The sequence below is a fragment of the Vespa crabro genome, chromosome 3 (assembly GCF_910589235.1).
Source record: "Vespa crabro chromosome 3, iyVesCrab1.2, whole genome shotgun sequence".
Taxonomy (NCBI): Eukaryota; Metazoa; Arthropoda; class Insecta; order Hymenoptera; family Vespidae; genus Vespa; species Vespa crabro.
In genome coordinates this window covers 10,708,734-10,721,233 of record NC_060957.1, presented here as the reverse complement: position 1 = coordinate 10,721,233, position 12,500 = coordinate 10,708,734, and positions in this window count along the sequence as shown.

Sequence of the window (12,500 nt, the reverse complement as noted above, 5' to 3'; positions counted from 1 at the left end):
TTTTCAGCAAAAAATAAAAATTTATTTGTCACTTCGTATTCGCAAAAGAAATTTTAATTTCCGTCAAATACAACGAGTATGAACAATACGTCTAAATTTCATAATATATAATATTTTATATACATATATAGAAAAAGAAAAAAATATATATATATATATATCAATATATTACATATATTATATAGAATGATATAAAATGGTGTATCTACCGAAATTCGAGGGAGAGAAAAAGAATACGCAATATCGAAAGAAATGAAAAAAAAAAAGATAGAAAAGAAAAGAAAAAAAAAAGGACGAAAAGAAAGGAGAGAGAGAGAGAGAGAGAGAGAGAGAGAGAGAGAGAAAATACAGAAGAAAAGAAGATTTGGGGAAAGCTCGTAGCAACGACAACACGCGCATTCCTCGTAACTTTCCAACGAGGCTTGGATCAGGGCGTTTAAAAGCTCGGATTTCAAAGTGAAACGAGTGCGAGCGCTCGCGTGCGCGCACGATTGCGCACCACTGTTCATCGTACGTCCGTCCATTGAAAGGACACAACTAAGTAAATGTATTCGATGAATATGCATGATATATATATACACGTATACATATATAATATACCTACGTATAGATAAGTGTATAAGTGTATTATATATGTATGTATATGTTTGTACGTTTATGTGTATGTGTATATATATATATATGTATATGTGTATGTGTATGTGTATGTGTATGTGTATGTCAGTGTACAAAGTACGAGCTCGTGCCACAGCTAACGCGTATATATCACGGACACCAGTGGTCGTGGCCAAACCGAGCTGAGAGAGCCTTTAATAATCAATTTATGAATGAACGCCAGACCGCCGAGGTGAAAGTCTTAGGCAGATAGGGAAAGAGAGACAGAGAGAAGGGGGAGGGGGTTGGGGAGAGGGAGAGGGAGGAAGAGAGAGAAGTAGGTAGAGAAAGAGAGAGAGAGAGAGAGAGAGAGAGACTACGACCGGCCGATGTCGCAAGTTTCCTCTCTCGTTTGATAATAATCTACGAGGCGGATTATGGTAGTCGAATGGTGATAACCTTGACGAAACGTAACCGATGATAATACTAACACGTTTTCTAACACATTTCCGTAAACTTCGAAAACTGTACTATTATTGTTACTGTTTTTTGTTTTTATTATTATTATTATTATTATTGTTATTATTTTTATTATTATTATTATTATTATTATTATTATTATTATTATTATTATTATTATTATTGTAGTACGATGGGACGGTATAACGTGAAGGTATTATATTTTTCTTATATATCATAATAATATTGATATTGTTTTAATGTTCTTATTTTAATGTGACCGATGATAATTATTAATCAATCATACGTATGTATGTATATATGAATCTATGTATGTGTATATATATATATATATACAATCGAATGTCCCATAACATCTTGACAAGATAAGAAATTCGATAAGATAATTTAAATTATTAAATAGCTTTATAATTAATTAAAATCTGTATATATTTATCCGGAAATTTTCTTATATATATATATATATATATTCTTAGTTAAAAAAGCATTCCAACCGAGCAATTTATATTTTAGATAAATACGTCTGTATATACGATATATAAGGTGAATATATATATATACATACATACGTATATATATATATAGGTTGTTCCTTTAACACTTTTGTACTCTTTAATATCGTTGTAAGGAAAAAAAGAGTGAGAAAAAGAAAAAGAAAAAAACGACATGATGAAATAAATAATGAGAATGAAAGAAAGAAAGAAAGAAAAAAGAAAAGAGAAAAGGATAAAACAAAAAGAAAATCAAAAAAAAAGATAAAAGAACGGAAGAAGGAAAAAGGTTAAATCTTTCTTCTTAAGTTAATCTTGGCACGAAGCACGAGCTGGAGGAGAGAAATCGGAGTAGCTTCGTCGGTAGCGCATTTACGATCGCACGGTTCTCTCCGCGAGGAAATTAAGAGCGACGATCGTGATCGTTCCACCGATTAATCGCACGATCCCTTGAAAGAGAAAGAGAAAGAGAAAGAGAAAGAGATGGAAAGAGAGAGAAAGAGAAAGAAAAAGAAAGAGGATAAGAGAGAAAGAGAGAGAGAGAGAGAGAGAGAGGTATGGAGAAAAAAGAAAGAGAGAGAAAAAGAGAAAGAAAGACACGAAGAAAAAAGAGAGATACAAAGAAAGAAAGAAAAAAGGTGAGAGAGAGAGAGAGAGAGAGAGAGAGAGAAAGGGGAAAAAAAGAAAGAAAGAAATTCTTCTCTTATTCGTTTGATCACAAGTTTGCATCCGGTTCCATAGGGAGAACAGGAACAGAATCGTGGAAACAGCGGGAATAAACGAATCTCGGAATACTTCGGGATCAGCAAAGTTGTTCGACGAACATCCTACTCCGAATGAACTCGAACTATCCAAGGAATTCGTATAACGAGCGTGCTACCGTGATACACACCAAACAGCCACTTTCTCGGCCATCGATCTTCGTCGATCCGGATCAACCACTACAAACAAGAAGAAGAATCTTCTTTCGTAGTCGTCCTCGAACGTCGATCGTCCTTGTCGTCGTTGTGGTTGTTGTTGCTGTTTTTTTTTTGTTGTTGTTTTTGTTGTTTTTGTTGTTATTGGTTCTTTGCACGTATGTACCAATCGTGATTATCCTTTCCTCTCTCGATCTCTCTCTTTCATCGCTGTCTTCTCTCTGTCTCTATCTCTGTTTCTGTATCTTCAAGTTTATTTACAGTGAGTGACTATCTATATCTACCGGAAGAAGAAGAAAAAAAAGAAAAAGAAGAAGAAAAAGAAGAAGAAGAAGAAGAAATACTTTACTTTATTTTACTTACGATTTCAATATGATCGGATATCATCGATCAAATGAAAATTATTTACTATCACTTCGAAATTTAAATCAACAGGACTCTAACGTACGTATTCATATAGATAACACCGCGAGCTATGATAATAATAATGTTTATTGATATTCGTAAGAGCTTTTTTTTTTATTTTCTTTTTCTTTCCTTTTTTTTTTATTCTTTTTTTGACGGACATATTATGATAGACAAACATCGAATACATATATATATATATATATAAATGTTATATACGTATATATATGTATGTCATATACGTATATATATATATATATATATATATATATATATATATACATATATATAGTAGAAAAGGCACGTGTACGCGCACACAGACATTCTTATGCTTTTAGAGCTGTGATAAATTTGACCATTCCGGAGGTTTATTTCCCGGTTACGTGAACGTACGTATCGAGTGTCTCCACCGCTCGACCATAATCTCCCGCTAATCTCGTGATTCACGACGTTCCTTCGAATCACCAAAACGTGCCTTCTTATCGTTTTTAAAATGGGACGAGATCTATAGTGTAAAGAATGTGAGAGACAGAGACAGTAACAGAGACAGAGACAAGAGATAGTGTATGTATGTGTATGTATGCATGAGAGAGAGAGAGAGAGAGAGAGAGTGAGAGAATGAGAGAGTGAGAGAGATCAGACACGTTAATGATCAAGTTCAAATAGTTAAGTTAATGTCGGATTTTAAATAAAAAAATATTTGTATTGTTTTGACATATATATGTATATATAAATCCATCTTATTACAATGCTAAAGAAAACAAAAATAGTTTTATATAAACGATACACGATCGTATTTATCTCCTCAATAAAAATGATTCAAAACAAACAATTTCCGCGTGCGTAAACTCGATCCGAAAAAAATAAAGTAAAAGAAGAAGGGATGCGAAATGAACGAAAGCTGAAAAAAAAGAAAGAAAAACGCGAACGAAAGAAAACGCAAGAGAAGTGTCGAGATCGGGGTGAGACGAAGAAACAAAAAAAAGAAAAAAGAAGAAAAAGGGAAAAAAACAAAACAAAAAAAAACAGAAAAAAGGAACCAAAGTAATATCACATACAGAACTAGCGATATTTTTGCGTGCGTGAACTCGATCCCCTCCTTCCTGCCAAGAAAAAAAAAGAAAAGGAAAGCAAAAATAAAAAGGAGAAAAAAAGGAACCACGCAAAGTTGATAAACCGACAAAAAAATCCGAACGAAAAAAAAAAAAACAAAAATCGTTCGGATGAGGCATTATAAAAACGAAGGAAATAACAAAAAAGAAAAAAAAGGGGAAAAAAAAAGAAAGAAAAGAACAAGAAAGCAACAAAACGAAAAATACAGTGAAGCAAAGCAAAGAGAAGTAAAAAAAATTCTTGCGCACGCATATGTGTGTGTGTGTGTGTGTGTATCTATATATATATACACACACACACACATATATATATATATATTATATTCACATACATACGCATATATATACATATATAAGGGGTTGCGATACCTTGATACTTTCGAAGGCCGAAGTAGACAGGGAAGCAGCAGTAGAAATGCCGTAGCGATGAGATATACCGGCTGTTCGTCGACGACGACGACGACGACGACGACGACGACGTCCGCGACTACGGCGGCCGCGGCGCCGGGGAAAGTTTTGGCTGCCGTGTTACGCGCGCTCGCGCGCTATCTCAACTGCATTACCATCTCTCGGGTTCGGTCACGATCGCTGCCTTGCTGGTTGACTGGCTTTCTTGCTTGCTTGCTTGCTTGGTTGGTTGGTTGGTTTGCTGCTTTCCTGAACTGGCGTTCGTAGGAGCTTGGCATCGATATCCTCGATCCTTCGTACGATTTATAATCCCTCGAATAGCGTCTCTGTGCTTCAAGAAGAAGAAGAAGAAGAAGAAGAAGAAGAAGAAGAAGAAGAAGAAGAAGAAGAAGAAGAAGAAGAAGAAGAAGGATGAGGAGGAGGAAGAGGAGGAGGAGGAGGAAGAAAAGGAGAAAAAAAGAAAAATAAAAAAAGGAAAGATTTCGCACATCCCTAAGAATCATATTCTATCTCTATCTCTATCTCTCTTGCTCTCCCTCTCTCTCTCTCTCTCTCTCTCTCTCTCTCTCTCTCTCTCTCTCTCTCTACGATACTGTGTCGAAGAAATAATGATGACGATGGTGGTAAAGAAAGAAAGAAAGAAAGAAAGAGAGAGAGAAAGAGATAAAGAGAGATAGAGAGAGAAAGACAAAAGGTGGAGGCATAAGGTGAGGAAGGTGTTGGTGTTGGTGGTGGAGCCAACAGGGGGTGGGGTGGGGGTGGGGGAGGGGGGAAGTGGAAAGAAAAAGAGAAAGAGAAAGAGAGAGAGAGAGAGAGAGAAAAAACCAGAAAAAGAAGAAAAAAAAGAAGAATAAGAAAAGGAAGACAAGAAGAAGAAGAAGAAGAAGAAGAAGAAAAAACAGAGAGAGAAAAAAAATGGACGCACACGCTCTCTCTCTCTCTCTCTCTCTCTCTCTCTCTCTCTCTTTCTCTCTCGTTCTCTTTCTCTCTTTTTCTCCCTCTCTCCCTTTTCTCGTGGTACACACGTGTCCTGGATCATGGATGCAAATATGGCATAGTATCCTGGGCCGTGCGTGGCTCGCGCCTGAATATATACCGAGCTAGACGGTAATATGGGTAGGTAACTCAAGCGAGGTGGGTTGGGCCGCACCCTGTTCCTCGAGCATCCACCAGCCTGCAGAGAGAGAAAGAAAGAGAGAGAGAGAGAGAGAGAGAGAGGGAGAGAGAAAGAGAAAGAGAGAAAGAGAGATGGAAAGAGACAAATAAAAATAGTGGGAGTGAGAGGAGAGTATACGTAGGTGTCCGCGCTCGCTTGCTCTCGCTCGTTCGTTCGCTGACGCGCGCGCGAGCGCAAGCTCGTCCATGGACGAGGACGGAGAGTAACTCTCGACGCGAGGTGAACGGCCCTCGCGATATCTTAAATGCCTGCGCCCGTGTGAGTGGCCGCACGAGCGCGAACGCGCGTGTACGCACGCGTCTCTTCTTACCTGGAGCGTTCTCTCTCTCTCTCTCTCTCTCTCTCTCTCTCTCTCTCTCTCTTTCTGGCTCTCTCTCTCTCTCTCTCTCTCTCTCTTTCTAGCTCTCTCTCTGTCTCTTTTTCTTCTTACTCTCCCTTACTCTTTCTCTATGTCTATCTCTTTTCTCTCCTTCCCGCTCGTACGACCGCCTAGCCGCTGGACCAGCCTTGTCCACTTTTCCCATGGGAACAATACCCCACGGGATATATAATAACAATGGTCGCGGGCGTGGGAGACGGCTCGATCTTTATTTACCCGCTTCTTCTTCTTCTTCTTTTTCTTTTTCTTCTTTTTCTTTCTTTCTTCTTTTTTTTTTCATTATTTATCTTATTTTATTTTATTTTGTTTTATTTTTTACTTCTCTTTTCTTTCTCTTTCTACATATTTTACTTTTCTCTTCTCTCTCTCTCTCTCTCTCTCTCTCTCTCTCTCGCTTTCTATCTGTCTATATCTATATATCTATCTCTATCCTTCTCTGTCTTACTGGTCCACGCGCGGTAGAACGCAACATTTGTTCCCCCCCCCCCTTTTCTCTTTCTTCTTTCTTTTCTCTTATTCTTTTTATTATTATTAGTATTATTATTATTATTACTATTATTATTATTATTATTATTATTATTATCTTCTCTTTTTTCTTATTTATTAGTCTTCCTTTTTATTAATCTTTATACCATTTATCCGATATCATTTCAGGCTTTCAAGATTTATAACAAAATTAGGATTATTTATATATATTATATATAAATATCTTTATTATTGTTATTGTTGTTTTTATTACTATTTACCAATATTATTCAATAATTTTTATTCAATAATTTCTTCTCTTACTTCTTCTATAATGATACTATATGATCCTATAATGGTATATTAATCTTTATTAGATCAATCGAGACGATAGTAATATTTACGATCGATTCATTTCGTTTTTCTATATATATACTTCAATCAATGGAATGAAACCGAAACGTTGGAAAATTCATTAGAATTTCGAAGGTCATAATATCTATCCTAGGTTAGTACGAGTTTTCCGATATCAGTGATAAAATAAGAGTAAGAAAGAGAAAGAAAGAAAGAGAGAGAGAAAGAGAGAGTTAGAGACAAAGATAGGGAGAGAGAGGAAAAAAGAGAGATGTTTTCTCTTTTATTCAAATATTCTCTTATCGACGAATGATTGGAAATGGAAAAGAAAAAATGATTATAGAAATCAAATGAGAAAAAATGCGAGAGAAAGAGAAAGAGAAAGAGAGAGAGGGAGAGAGAGAAAGAGAGAGAAAGAGACGTAACGTCGCACAAACAAGGAATTCTCTTTGAGAGATGAACAATCTGTGTCTCGTGCTTCTTATGGTGGGTGGTGTGTATGTATACACAAGGTAAGAACTCTCTATCTATCTATCTATCTTTCTCTCTTTCTCTCTCTCTCTCTCTCTCTCTCTCTCTCTCTCTCTCTCTCTTTCTCTTTCTCTTTTTCTTATTAAAGTGGTTCCAATGCACCGCTTGAATCAGTCACATTCCAGGCAAAGAGTTTACCACGCGGCGCCGCATCTATAAAAATATATATATCTACATATATATGTATATATATATATATGTACGTATACATATACATATACATACATTTAGTAAGAAGCATAGGTGAATCTCGTGTTCTCTCTTCAATGTCTACAATCGTATTTGTACGTTCAAAAGTATACGATACAGCTGGGGCTATCATAAACCGGCACTATACACGAAATTAAGTATTGTCGTCGCCATTAAGATAATTCTTAAAGAGAAAGAAAGAGAGAGAGAGAGAACGAGAGAGAAAGAGAGAAAGAAAAAGAGAGACCATGTAACAGTGATATCTCTGCGACTTGGTATAATGAGAGGTAAGCCAATGCGTTATCTTCTAGAAGGAGAGATCTGTTATTTGATACTCGAAATGTGTCACCGATGATTATTCCCGAGATTAAGATTTTTAATCTATGATTTGTTGTGTTTTAACGTGAATTTTGAAAAAGTTTTGAAACTACTCGAAAAATTATTCGTCTTATGGATACGTCATCGGGGGCAAAAAAAAGAAAAAAATAGAAAAACCTATATATATATATATATATATATATATATATATATATATATATATATATATATACATATGAAATATTTTATACATTAAAGATTAAAGATTATACTAATAGTACTTGTCTACAAACAACGTAGAACGTTTGAATTAAATCATTTATATTTGCATTCAATATTTTTTATATTTTTATTTAAATAAAAATAAATTACACGTACATGAATATAATAAATGTTAATAAAAAAGAAAAAAGAAAAAAATTTTGATCAACGAACGTACAAAAATATATCCACGTATATTACAATTTGTACATTGAAATTTCGTAAACTGTACGAAAGAAAAAAAAGAAAAGAAAAAATGAATTCTTTAAATGCAAATTAGACAATTAAGTTTTTAGTTTATTGATATCATCATAGATAATCTTTCAGAGCTAACGTTGCATACCGTTCGAGGATTCTTGAAAGGGTGACTTTTAATGGCTGACCCGCGCCTTCCGTGACCTACCTCTAGTTGAAATCAATGAAAGTTACGGCACTCGAACGACTCATATCTATTGCCGTTTACGCGTAGACGTATTAGAAGTCGTCATTGCTATTTTTAATCCTTCCGATTGGGACCACCTTTCTAGCTGGTAGCGAACTGACACGAAGTTTAAACCCTCTCTGCAATAAAATCGATCAATATATACGCGTACGTATATATGTATGTATGCATGTATATATGTATGTATGTAATAGCTCAAGGAAACATAAAAAGAATGTCAAACATAAAAAAAATGGCATTAATATTATATAAAACGGCAGGTAATATTACAGAAATTTCAATTATCCCGTTTATTTTTCTATTAAAAATTTTGAAATATTTATTTACACACACACACACACATACACATACATACACACACATATATATATATATACGCATCTATTTTATTAATTATAAATAGATTTCTAATAAATAGTAAAATTTCTAATAAATTATAAAAATGAAATTTCATTTCGTTAAGATTTAAAAGAAAAAAAAAAATAATAGATAAATGAAGTTTATAATAAAATTGGAATTTATCACACTTTTTCTTTTTCGCACAGAAAATTTCAAGATATGTACGTATACGTGTCTTTATTTTATTAATTATTAATGATAAGTAACGAATATGTAAAGTTTTGTGTGGTTATGCATTAAAAAAAAATAAAAAAAAAGGAATGAATAAAAGTTGCAATTAAATTTGAATTTCTCATCTTTTTACTCTCCCTTGAAATTCCGATATAATGCCGTATAGAATTTTATGTATTGTGCGTTAAAAAAAAAAAAAAAAAAAAAAAAAAAAAAAAAAATACAAAAAAAAAATAAAAATAAAATAAAATAAAATAAAATAAAATAAAATAAAATAAAAAAAATAAAAATAAAAATAAAAATTTTTAGGACACATAAATAATACATTTGTAGAATTTCTAAATTTTATTAAGCAACAAGAAAAGGAATAAAATAAATTTTTAAACTGTATTAAAATTTTCCGCGATTTCTCCGCTCTCGAAATTTTTATATATGAATAAATCTCTGCGTTATTAATTCTGTGGTTTTAAAGAAAAACGTCGCACGTCACATGTTCTCACTTTCGAAATATTCATCGTGCTTAAAGTTTCGTAAATCACGATTTATGTTATTAACAACGTTTCCTCATTTGCTTTTTTATATGTAAATTTCGATATGAATGTAAATTTCGTTTCATACATTTCTTTTATTTATTTGTTTTTTTTTTTTGTTTTTCTTTCTTTCTATTTCTTTAGTCCACCAATTAATTCATAGAAGAAAATTTTATTCTTTGAAACTTTTTTTCTCCTTTCGCGATCGATTCAATTGAAATCAATAACAAAAGATACAAAAAGAAAATTATAGAAGAAAAATAAAATTACATTTACTAATAACGAATACATAATATTTTTTATTAATTACGAATACATAATTATGCTCAATTACGAATGGATATTAATCATGACGATTGCTAATTTATTTGAGGAAAAAAGAAATAATAATAATAATAATAATTACATATACCCAATCCAATAAAAAAGAAAAAAAAATGATCGGTTATGTTGTACTTAAGATAGGAATAAACGTGATCGCCGATTAAATTCAAAGTTAACGAAGAGAGAAAAGAAAAGAAAAACAACAAAAAGAAGAAGAAGAAGAAGAAAAGAAAAAAGACAAAAAAGAAAAAAGAAAAGACAAAAAATTGAAATGTCTTCGTTAAGGTTTACCAAACGAGCTAAGGTAAACATCGAGGATATTCGAAACATTCATGGTAACATCGAAAGACATAGAACTTGGCATCGAGTTTTAAACTTCATACCTTAGCACTCTAGGTATTAGATACTTAGTACTTCATACCGGTACTATGGTTTACCCACGTAGCCGTGCTGCTCGTTACAAAAGCGCACGTGATGCTGATTATTTGTCGCAATGAGCTGGCGAGCGAGTAGGAACGCGAGACTAGTTGGCCAGACCAGTGGCGCGGGACCAACGTCATGAAAATTCTTACGATCCCTCGGACGTTACATTTTTTAACATGCAACATCCAAACTTCTGATTCATTTCTTAGGGAAAAAAAAAAAAAATTTTTGTTAAATCAATGATATTCGAAACGGAGAGAAAATATGTTTTTATTATTATTTTAATGAACAAATTAAAAAGGGAAAAATTTGACGGAAAATGTTGTCATTAATTTTTTTTTTTGAAATGGTATAAATTTAATTTAAACAGAAAATATATATATATATATGTGTGTGTGTGTGTGTGTGTGTGTGTGTGTGTGTGTGTGTGTGTGTGTGTGTGTGTGTGTGTGTGTGAATTTAATCTAATTGCCGCAGGAAAATAATCATACATTTTGGTGCTTTCAAAAATTCGTAAGAAAAAAACAAAAAATAAGTAAGAAACGATATACAACAAAGTCGTAAAATATTATAAATTAAAAATTGAAGATATAAAAAAAAAAAAGAAAAAGCAAAAAAAATAATACATCTACCAATCATCGAACATTAGAAAACAAATATTTTTCTTACGAATTTGTAACTATTTTTATTAAAAAATATGTACATATTTTTATTACAAAATTATATTACATATATATATATATATATATATATATATTATTTAAAAAATATATATATATTTCCTTTTTAAATAAAAAAAAGTATACATATATATATATTTCTTTCTTTATTTAAAAATAATATATATATATATATATATATATATATATATATATATATATATATATATATATCAAAATGATCAAACGAAAGAGCAACCCAAACGAATAATATAAACCAAGTAGAAATATTTGATCTATTCAGTTTAAAGTTGAACGTCAATATCAAAGCATACAACAATATACTAGTCACATCAGGCTTAAAGTCGTCGTCGTCGTCGTCGTCGTCGTCGTCGTCGTTGTCGTCCAGTAAAATCATAAATAAGCGTACGCGAGTCCGCAATGAAGGAACAGTCCGAACCGTAAAAGGGGGTTCGAGCGTACTTGCGCAACGGCCGAGAGCTGACTTTTTCACTTTCGCAGATGAGGTATCCGCGTGCTAGTGTGTTTCGTCCAGGACGCCTCGAGCGAAGTGCTTGTCGTCGTCATCGTCGTCGTCTTAGTCGTCGTAGTCGTCGTAGTCGTCGTAGTCGTCGTTGTGGAAGCGCGTGGGCGACCGGAAACTATCCCTCCCGCATTCAGATGCACTACCTCTCTCTTTCTCTCTCTCTCTCTCTCTCTCTCTCTCTCTTTCTCACACACACACACACACACAGTGAGAAAAGAGAAAGAGAAAAAGAGAGAGGACGGGTTGAGGATGGTGATGTTGATGTGAGGAGGGAGAAGAGTTCGAGAGGAGGAGGGGGGAGGGTAAGAGAGAGACTTCGAGAGAGTAGTAGACGCAACCAAGAAACTCTGCGTTCTCCAACACGCAGGAGTAGCAAAGGAAACGGCAAAGAGGAGGACCTTTCGTGACTCTTTTATCGCTCGCTTCTGAATTACGGCTACCTTGGAATCGTAATTCCATTGATCGTCTTTCAGATCGACTTAATTCTTTTTTTCCTTTTTATTTATTTTGTTTATTTATTTATTTTCCTCTTTTTTCCTCTCTTCTTTTTTTCTGTTTTCTTCTTTCTTTTTTTCTTTTTTTTTTTATTTTTTTTTGTTTTTTTTTTTTGCTGTTATTCTTTTTGTTCGTTCCGTTTCGTTTCACTTTGAATAACAATCAGTCATTTCACTTCGCTGAACAATGATTGAATATATATATATATATATATACATATATATATTCGAATCGACATTTAACGTTCACTTTCTACTTGACGTTCTTTCAAGTAGAAAAAAAGGATCAGACGAATGTCCACGTTGTATTAGATTGGATTAATTTTTAATAAAGATCACATTACTAAGAATCATGAAAATAAGAAAGGAAAGAAGAAGATTGTTAGATGTCATGGAGATAATAGAAATGAAATAAAATAAAAATAAAAAA